This window comes from Tachyglossus aculeatus, chromosome 7 (genome assembly GCF_015852505.1).
Source record: "Tachyglossus aculeatus isolate mTacAcu1 chromosome 7, mTacAcu1.pri, whole genome shotgun sequence".
Classification (NCBI taxonomy): domain Eukaryota; kingdom Metazoa; phylum Chordata; class Mammalia; order Monotremata; family Tachyglossidae; genus Tachyglossus; species Tachyglossus aculeatus.
Window position 1 is genome coordinate 27,576,652 of NC_052072.1, and position 10,691 is coordinate 27,587,342.

General features: G+C 48.5%; 1 protein-coding gene across 1 annotated transcript in view; it reads right to left on the reverse strand.

The window, feature by feature from the left end:
- The window catches only part of LOC119930567 (proline and arginine rich end leucine rich repeat protein), a 28,585-nt gene extending 23,193 nt beyond the window's left edge, over positions 1 to 5,392 (reverse strand). The window contains exon 1 of the mRNA XM_038749047.1: positions 5,338 to 5,392. The gene's annotated coding sequence lies outside the window, so the exon portion shown is untranslated. The remainder of the gene's footprint in view (positions 1 to 5,337) is intronic.
- Positions 5,393 to 10,691: the final 5,299 nt, after the last annotated feature.

Genomic DNA, 10,691 nt, shown 5'->3' on the forward strand with positions numbered 1-10,691 from the left:
GAGAAAAGCTGGCTGGGCTCCCGCCCCACATACCAGGCCTTCAGTCCCAGCCAGCCCACCCCCTTCCCTAGACCAGAGGCCACCGTCTCCTCACCAGAGCCCAATCAGAGTCCAAGCGCCGTGCCCTCCAACCCACTGGGATTGATGTCCTGCTCTCCTTAGACCTTCACGGCCTCCCTTTCTGGCAAAAAGGAAAAGAAGCAGTCTGACACCAAAACCACAGGCAGTGCTTGTCATTCTCCACTGCTCCCTGCTCCTTTCCCTGACTGGAGCTGAGGCCTTCTGCTCTACTTTTTTTTCCCCACCTCTCACTGAGAAGCAGCGTGGCTCAGTGGAAAGAGCACGGGCTTTGGAGTCAGAGGTCATGAGTTCCAATCCCAGCTCCACCAATTGTCGGCTGTGTGACTTTGGGCAAGTCAATTAACTTCTCTGCGCCTCAGTTCCCTCATCTGTAAAATGAGGATTAAGACTGTGAGCCCCCCATGGGACAACCGGATCACTTTATAACCTCCCCAGCGCTTAGAACAGTGCTTTGCATATAGTAAGTGCTTCATAAATGCCATTATTAGTGTTATTATTATCACTGAAGATGAGCTCCCAGTCACCTGAAGTCCATGAAAATTTCCTCTGGGAAAAGAGGAGGAGGAGAAGGTTGAAGGAGAAAAAGAGGGAGAAAGGAGGAAGAGCATCCTCGGAAGGGATTTGTTTACTTGATGACGACCACCATCTATGGCCAAGGAAGAGAGGCTAAGATCAAGTTGGGATGTCAGGAAGTGGGATTTTAGTTGGGTTTTGAAGATGGGCAGGGCTAGGGCCTGGAGGACAGTATATCTGGAGGGGTAAGTGGGTTCCCTACAGGGGAACAGTTCTGGCGAGGGCGTTGGCAGGGAGGGGAGAGTTGACAGAGAGGTTCAGTTCAGAGGTGAATTTGGGAGGAGGGAAACCTGTGAGAAGGAAGTAGAAATGAAGACTGTTATCTAAGTTGGGAGAGTTGTTGGAGACCTGCTCCCAACAATCCAGGGAAGGTGAGTTTGGGAGGGGCAAAGCCCAAGTCTCTGACCACTCCACAGCTCCAATATAATTGTGACATTTGTGAAGTGCTTATTCTATGTCAAGAACTGTGCAAAGCACTGGGGTAGACATAATCTAATCAGGTGGCACATCTCTGACAAACTCCCTTCCCAGAGGGAGCTCTGTTCTGTTCATTCCTGATCCACCCATTTCTGATCTGACTCTGGATGTGGGCAATTTGTGTACCAGCTGGAAGGGACTCAGAGTGCCCAGGTGGCAGGACCAACCTGAAATACTCAACTGTGCAAGAATGGGCATATTTGGTCAGTTTGGCAGAGTGCCAGATTGGTGCTAGTCATCCATCTGACCAGCCCTTTTTTTTTTGTTCTGTTTACACTGCTGTTTACAACATCATCTGGGAAACCGTGGCCAAGGAGAGGTTACATCACCGCCCGGAGGCCTTCCCTGATTAAGCCATTATTCCCCATCTCACTTTTCCTTCTGAATCATCTGTACACTTAGATCTGTGACCTTTGGGCATTTGATATTCACCCCACCCCCAATCCCACGGAGCTTATGTACATATCTTTAAATTATATATTATAAATTACTTATTTTAATATCTTGTCTCCCCCTTTAGACTGGTAAGCTCATGGCTAAGGGAACGTGCCCGCTGATTCTGTTATATTGTACTCTCCCAAGAGCTTAATGTAGTGTTCTGCACATAGTAAGCATTCAATAAATACTACTGATTGATTGATTGAGAGAATGACAGAGCCAGCCTGGGGCAATGAAAGGTGCCCATAGCTGATGCCCCCAGTCTCCCCTGGGAGCCCATTGTTGAGTAGGGACCATCTCTATATGTTGCCGACTTGTACTTCCCAAGCGCTTAGTACAGTGCTCTGCCCACAGTAAGTGCTCAATAAATACGATTGAATGAATGAATCTCATTCTGCTCTTCCCTACCCCCTGGCAAAACTGGAAAGCCCCCAGGGCCCAGCTGTCCCAATCCAAGCAATCGATCAGGAGATGAGCAGGAGATGCATACAGGGCAGCATGGGAGCCATGAAGTCCTTCCCTGAGCTTCTCATCATGACCTCCTGGCCACTTCCAGGTGTGGGGAATTTTCAGCTGCCAGCAAAGTCAAATAATGAAATAAAATGCAGAAAACAAAACACGTTCTGGAGACATTCCGTAACTGTTCTGGCCAGAAGGGCCCAGGGCTTAGGCCCTCTGGAGGGGAAGTGGAGGAAACTTACTTGCAGGGTTGTCTTGGCAATAAGGGAAGTCAGGCAAGGAAGGGCTCTCTGGTGTCCACGGTAGAGGCTGGAGAATTCATCTGGGGTGTGAGACTCTCACACCAATTCTAAATGCCTGGGCTTAGACTTCAAAGCTGATGATTTGGCAGTCTTCCTCCTCTTCCTCCTCTCTTTGATGCTCTGCATTTATTATGCTGCTGCTGTTGTTTTCTGCTCCAGGCAAAGAAATCGACTCCCCTCCCATTCTAGCCCAGGCCAACACTTACCCAATGCTCAGAGCATTCCCTCGACCCGGAATGCCCCTCTCAAATCTCCTCTGCCTTTTCACCAAACTCCCTGAAAATTCTAGAACATACTCACTTCCCTCAAGAGGCCTTCCTGGATTAACCATAACTGCCTCTGGTGGCCTTGATGCCTCCCACTCCCCCTTAACACTTACAAAGCAGCTTGCCCTGATGGGGAAGAACAAAGGCCCAGGAACCAGGCCGCCCAGATTCTAATCCCAGCTCTGCCAGGTGCCTATAGTGTGACCTTGGGTGAGTTATTTAACCTCGCTAGGCCTCAGTTTCCTCATCGGTAAAATGGGGATTTGATACCTTGTTCTCCCTCCCTCTTAGACTGTGTGAGGCCCCATGTGGAACAAGTATTGTGTCTGATCTAGTACCTTCCTCAGCACTTAGCTCTGTGGTTGAACACAGTAGGTACTTAAATACCATAAACAAATATCTTTGCCAATGAGATAATAATAATAATGTTGGTATTTGTTAAGCGCTTACTATGTGCGCTGGGGTAGATACAAGGTAATCGGGTTGTCTCACGTGGGGCTCACAGTCTTCATCCCCATTCTACAGATGAGGGAACTGAGAACCAGAGAAGTGAAGTGACTTCCCCAAAGTCACCCAGCTGACAAGTGGCGGAGCTGGGATTTGAACCCACGACCTCTGACTTCAAAGCCCGGGCTCTTTCCACTGAACCACGCTGCTTCCCCCAAGCAATGGGGTCTTGGGAATTTTTCTTGTTCTTTGCCTTCGTTCCTTGGGATTTTGTCTGCGTGTCTGGGTCTCTATGTCTGTCCTGCCTCTCCCTTTCTCAGCTCTAGGAGGTCCTGAACTATCTTTTTCCTCAGCACCCGGTTCTGTGCCAGGCTCCGCAAACAGTGGGGACTCATACTGACGGATGATGGGGGAATGAGAGGGAAAAGTTCCAACCAAGACAAAATAATCCTCATCCTCACCTTCCCCTTCCTCTGGCCTCCTTTCTGCCTTCTGGCCTCTGATCGGAGCTTGTCAGCAGTGCCGTGTCCCGCATGGTTGGCGGGCTGTTGTTGTTTTTTGCAAGGCTGACCTGTGTTGCTATCTGAGTCATTCTCAGACCTTGGGGCCAGGACAACTTGTTGCCAATTTCAGCTGGTGGGGAGACAAATGGTGATGTGGAAAACATCTGGCCTAGGCTATTGGGGGGAAACTGAGGTAGGAGTGGGTAGCCTCAAGATTCTTCAGTGCTGAGGACTAGCATCCTCACTTCTAGTGCAGTACTCACTACCCACAATGCCCTGTCACCATCCTTGTTGCTTACATATTCATGGTTTATAATAATAATGAAGACACTTAAGTACTTACTATGTGCCACGCACTGTTCTAAGCACTTGGATCAATACAAGGTAATCAGGTTGTCCCACGTGGGGCTTACAGTTTTAATCCCTATTTTACAGATGAGGTAACTGAGGCACAGAGAAGTTAATTGACTTGTCCAAAGTCACATAGCTGATAAATAGCAGAGCTGGGATTAGAACTCATGACCTCTGACTCCCAAGCCCCCACTCTTTCCACTAAGCCATGCTGCATATCATGCTATTTATATGTCTGCCACCCATCTCCACCCCCGATTGACTCTTAAATTGTAAATCTCTTTAAGAACTAGGGGTTCAGTCTGTATTTCATCTATTTATTTTTTCTTCCAGCACTTGGTACAGTGCTGAGCATACTGCAGATGTCTACCAGCTCTGTTTATTGTTATATCCCAAGACTTTAGTACAGTGCCCTGCACCCCCTTAGGAGCTCAATAAGTACAATTGATTGATTTTAAATAATATCCAGGGAAGAACATAAACTAATCAATCAGCAGCATTGGTTATGTGTTTACTCTGTCCAGAGCACCATACTAAGCTTTTGGAAGAATTCAATGAAGTTTGTAGACATGAACTCTGCCCTCAAGGAGCTTACAACCTACTGGAGGAGGCAGACACTAATTTAGAAATGGGTGAAATAAGGAAAACTGAATATGGGTTTGAATTAGTTCCTAAGTCACTGTCCTTGTTGGGAAATTATTCCTTAGATCTGACTTGCCTTCTTCATGCTGTAGTTACAACCCATTCCCCACTGCTACATCTTCAGGAAAGATGACCCATTTCATTAAGAGTAGTGATCTTGCTTGACAGGGACTGTATCCAACCTGCTTATTTTGTATCTACCCCAGCACTGAGTACAGTGTCTGGCACATATTATTGCATGTGTTAAGCACTTGCTAACAATAACATGATTATCATTATCATCTCAAATGGGCTCTGAGTCCCCAGCAGATGGGTACTGCTTTCTCTCCTTGGTCTGGGAGTGCCCTGTGGGAAGGGGAAGACCTGGAAAGGATTCAGACCAGATTTCCCCCTAGCCCCATTTCTCTGTGGCCCTACACTTTTCCACTTCAAGACCCACTCCCAGAGGGGAGATGCCTGAGATCAGATAATTTGGCCTGCGCCAGGCATGGGCTGAACCAGGGTAGCCTCTCCTGCCCTGTTTGCTCTGGAGAGAGAAAAGAGGAGTGAAGGGCAGAAGGAAAGAAAGGGGCAGAGGAGAGGGAGGGGCCCGATATGCTCAAGTTTCAATTCATAATTTGTCCTCCCACCCTGGCCCACTGTTGGGTGGAAGATGTTTGGCTACCCAGACCACAGAGGACAGGATGGTGGACCACGTTGGGCCCAGCTTCCTTTCCTTCCCTCCTCTTCCCCATTCCCTCCCTCCCATTTTTTTTGCCCTTTCTCCTCTGCCTCACCTCCCACTTCCCCCCTCCATACCTCCTTTCTTGTCCCCTCCTTTCTCTCTGCTTCCGTTCCTCCTCCTGTTTTCTTGGATTCTTTCTTGTGGTTTCTGTAAGCACAGGGAGGGGATATGAAATTCATTAGGCCTCGCATTGCTCTGGGATTGAATCATCCACTAGAATGGGCCTCTCCCTCACTCACACCCTTTCTCTCTCCTCCATTCCTCTCTTCTCTACCTGGCCACTGCCCCTCCAGGTCCCCCTTCTGGAGCCTGCTACCTCCCATCAGCCGTTGGGTTAATTGTCCATCCCAGTGAGGGGGAAGGGGGAGCTGACCACGAGATCTCTACTCTGTTTCTCTTAAGGATTAGGGAGGGGGCCCTCACTGGGGGCAAGTTGCCAATTCCTATATAGGCTCCCTCTTTTTTGGTTTGACTCTTGCAGTGTTGGGTCCCTAAGGTTACCTAATATCCACCCAGCCTCTCTGGGGACTGCCCGGGTTCTTGATCCGGACTGGCAAAGGAGGACCAAAAGCCAAGAAAGCACCGAGTTTTGTTGAAGACTCACCGTTACAGCTAACTGAAGCTGGGGATGGAGAATTCTGCACTGGAGCAGAGCCTGAGGAAGGTGAGGAGGAGCCATGATTTCACCCAAACTCCTGCCTTCGGGGTTCCTGCCTCTTCCACTAGGCCACAAGCTCCTTATAATAATTAATACTAATTATGATATTTGTTAAGCGCTTACTACCTGCCAACCACTAAGTGCTGGGGTAGATACAAGTTAATTAGGTTGGACACAGTCCCTGTTCCACTTTGTGGGCAGGGATTGTGTCTACCATCTCTGTTGTATTCTTCCAAGCACTTAGTACAATGTTCTGCAAACAGTAAGTGCTCAATAATGGTAATAATAATGGTATTTGTTATGCACTCACTATGCATCAAGCACTGTTCATTCATTCAATCATATTTATTGAGTGCTTACCATGTGCAGAGCACTGTACTAAGTTCTTGGAAAATACAATTCAGCAATAAATCTAATGCTTGCATAGATACAAGGTAATCAGGTCAGAGGTAGTCCCTGTCCCACATGGGGCTCACAGTCTAAGTAGGAGGGAGATCAGATATTAAATCCTCATTTTGCAGATGTAGAAACTGAGGCACAGAGAAGTTAAGTGACGCTCACACAGCAGACAAGTGGCAGAGCCTGAATTAGAACCCAGGTTCTCTCACTTCCAGGCCACTGCCCTTTCCACTAGATCATGCTGTTTCAAATACCACTGATTGGCGGATTCCTCCACTGGCCCGCCTCTTTCCGTACATCTTTCCTCTGGTCCCTCCTTTCCAACCTGGACTGTTCACTCTTCTGTCTACTGCTGCTGGTCCTCCCAGTTGCCTCAAGGGCCCCTTACTCTACTTCTCCTAGAATCCATCTCTCCCAGAAAACTGCAGAAAGAGCCAGGCAACCCAAACATGTCCCCTTCTCCCAGCCCCCTGGGAAGAAGAGAAGAAAAGTCCACAAAATAACTCTTGGCTGAAACACCAGGAGCAATGGGCTCCTCCCTTGCCCAGAGTGTTTGCCATTAAGTACCCAGGTGAGACACCTAGGTGAGGAATCCTTCTGCTGACATCACATCCGTTTGTTCTTGTCTAGATGTCACCCAGTCATTGGCAGCTTAATGGACTGAATGGGCACTGGGAGAGGTGACCAGATGGCCGGCGTTAGGTGGGATGGTCACACATTTAGCGACACCTTCTTGCTACCGGAAAACCCTTCAATGGGAGCCACCAGGGTCCTGCTTTGAGCCAGATGGCAGGTGGAAGGAAAGCCAGCCAGCCTCTGATGTACCATTTTCCTCAGCAGTAGCAACAATCACTGAGTCTCTTTTCACACTGTGCATGCCAAGGATGGACAGAGGGAGGGAGAAAGGGAAGGAAGGGAAGAGAAAGGGGAAGGAGGGGAGGGAAAGGAGAGAAAGGGAAAGAAGGGGAAGGGAGGGAAAGCGGAGAAGAGTGGGAAAGGGGGAGGGGAGGAGAGGGAAGAGGAGGGAACGGGGGAGAAGGGAGGGAGGGAGGGAGGAATCAAATTGACTGAGTGCTGCTGACTGGCATCTGTCACTGTTCACAGAAAGGACAAGGACAGGGCACTCTCTGAGATATGGGGGAGTTAAGGCTTTGTTGGCTCTCTTCTGCCACATCTGCTCTGCCTCCATTCACACCCCACCTTGTGTGCTGGGTGAGGTCTGGGAAGTTTTTGAACAATGTGGGCTTATTTCAAAGGAGGAGGCAGACACTCGAAGTTAATTCCCTCTCCTCTGGGCACTCTCCCTCTACTATTCCTATAAGCAAGGGCCGAGTGGGATTCTGTCCATTTTGCAGAGGGGAAAACTGAGGCTCTGGGGCGGCCAGGAGGCACCCAGGAGTCCTGATAATAATAATGTTGGTATTTGTTAAGTGCTTACTATGTGCAAAGCACTATTCTAAGCGATGGGGGAACACAAGGAGATGATGTTGTCCCATGTGGGGCTCACAGTCTTAATCCCCATTTTACAGATGAGGCAACTGAGGCACAGAGAAGTGAAGTGACTTGTCCAAGGTCACACAGCAGATGTGGGGGAGGCGGGATTCGAACCCATGACCTCTGACTCCCAAGCCGGCACTCTTTCCACTGAGCCACGGGATGTCAGTCAGATGACCTAGTCACATAATTTCCATGCCTCTTGGGCACTGAACATTCTCTCCTGCTACACCATAAACTCCTCAAGGGCAGGGATTGGTTCTATCAACAATATATTATTCTCTCAAGTACTAGCAGAGTGTTCTGCACCCAGTACGTGCTCAGGAAAGACCATTATATTGACCGACTATTTCATGTGATCTCTCTGAAAGGTACTAATTAACAGGAACGATAGTAAGACTAATAATAATAATTGTGGTATTTGTTAAGCACTTACTAGTGCCAGGCAAAGTACTTAGCTCTGGAGTAGATATAAAATAATCGGGATGGACACAGTCCCTGTCCCACACTGGGCTCCCAGTCTCAATCCCCATTTCACAGATGAGGTAACGGAAGCAAAGAGAAGTTAAGTGACTTATCCAAGGTCACACAGCAGACATGTGACAGAGCCAGGAGGAGTCAGTCCCTCTCTATCCATTAGGCCATGTTGCTTCCCTAATCTCTTGGCTCTGTATCTCTGAAGAACTCAAATATCTTATTAAGGGGCAGGGTTTTGTGAGGCAGGATGATGTTTTGAGGACAACTTTCCTCCAGAATATTCCATGAGGGGCTTAGATGGGCATGGCTCAGAGCTAATATGGGCACTGGAGGGCTTGTGCCCTGTAAATAGGGTCAGAGTACCTGTAACCAATTACCTCTAGACTCATGCCCAGAAACTCTAGCATCAGCTTGGCCTGCCTCGATACAGCATGGCTCAGTGGAAACAGCATGGACTTTGGAGTCAGAAGCCATTAGAACAGTGCTTTGCACATAGTAAGCGCTTAATAAATGCCATCATTTAAGAAAAGTCATGGGTTCAAATCCAGGCTCTGCTGATTGTCAGCCGTGTGACTTTGGGCATGTCACTTAACTTCTCTGGGTCTCAGTTACCTCATCGGTAAAATGGGGATTAAGACTGCTAGCCCCCCATGGGGCAACCTGATCACCTTGTAACCACCCTAGTGCTTAGAACAATGCTTTGAACATAGTAAGAGCTTAATAAATGCCATTATATATAAAAAAAGGGAGGCCGGTTGGTGAGTGGCTGCCCTCTTCCAGGAGCTTGCTGCTCCTCAGCCTTATGTTTCAGTAAGTGAGGGGGTGTGGAGAGCAGGGAAGGCAGAGACTTAGATGGACGGAGGGGACAATGAGGCCAGAGGCTGGCTCACAACAGTGGCACCCAGTAGACGTCTACTACCTTTACTATAGTGTACTCACACTATAGTACAGTGCTTTGTACAGCTCCCTTCTTTCCTTCTCCAGCCCAGCCCGTACCCTCCGCTCCTCTGCCGCTCACCTCCTCACTGGGCCTTGTTCTCGCCCGTCCCGCCATCGACCCCCGGCCCACATCCTTCCCCTAGCCTGGAATGCCCTCCCTCCACACATGCGCCATGCTAGCTCTCTTCCTCCCTTCAAAGCCCTACTGAGAGCCACCTCCTCCAAAAGGCCTTCCCAGATTGAGCCCCCTTTTTCCTCTCCTCCTCCCCATCCCCACCGCCCTACCTCCTTCCCCTCCCCACAGCACCTGTATATATGTTTGTACAGATTTATTACTCTATTTTACTTGTACATATCTACTATTCTATTTATTTTGTTAATGATGTGCATTTAGCTTTAATTTAGCTTTAATGAGAAGCAGTGTGGCTCAGTGGAAAGAGCCCAGGCTTTGAGTCAGAGGTCATGGGTTCAAGTCCCAGCTCCACCGTTTGTCAGCTGTGTGACTTTGGGCAAGTCACTTCACTTCTCTGTGCCTCAATTACCTCCTCTGTAAATGGGGATGAAGACTGTAAGCCCCACGTGGGACAACCTGATCACATTGTAACCTCCCCAGCGCTTAGAACAGTGCTTAATAAATGCCTTTATTATTATTATTATTAATTCTATTTGTTCTGACGACTTGACACCTGTCCACACATTTTGTTTTGTTGTCTGTCTCCCCCTTCTAGACTGTGAGCCCGTTGTCAGGTAGGGACCGTCTCTACATGTTGCCAACTTGTACTTCCCAAGCGCTTAGAACAGTGCTATGCACAGAGTGCTCAACAAATACGATTGAATGAATGAATGAATAAATACGATTGATTGATTCCTGCAGGTTTTCGTGGCTGATGACATGACTATTCTCTTGGCTATTGACAGTCGCATTGGCTACACTGTGGCTAAGGGGAGCGGGGGTGAGGAGCAGCTCTGCTCAATTGCCCTGACAGCAGTTCGAGAAACTGCGGAGTCTAGCAGAAGGAGCCCAGTCCTGGGTGTCAGGAGACCGGGGTTCTCATCTTGGCTCCTCCACTCTCCTGCTGAGAAACACTGAACAACCTCTTAATTTTTCTGTGCCTTAGTTTTCTCATTTGGAAAACAGGGGCTCAATATCTCTTCTCGCTCCCCTTAAGACTGGGGATTGGGAGTGCTGAGTGAGACAGGGACTGAGTCAGACCTGATTATCTTGTTTCTATCACTTAGCACAGACCCTTAGCACATAGTAAGCGCCTAAAAAATACCACAATTATTATTACTCTTTACAATTTTACTACCCAAGCAAGGCTTCCAGACCGTCATTGAAGGCAACCCCTTAGCAGAGTTGCATTCACACCCTGTACTTTTAAGGAAACTGGAGAAACAGGGTGACCCGTTGAAGAGCACAGGCCTGAGAGTCAGAGGACCTGGGTTCAAATTCCAGCTCTG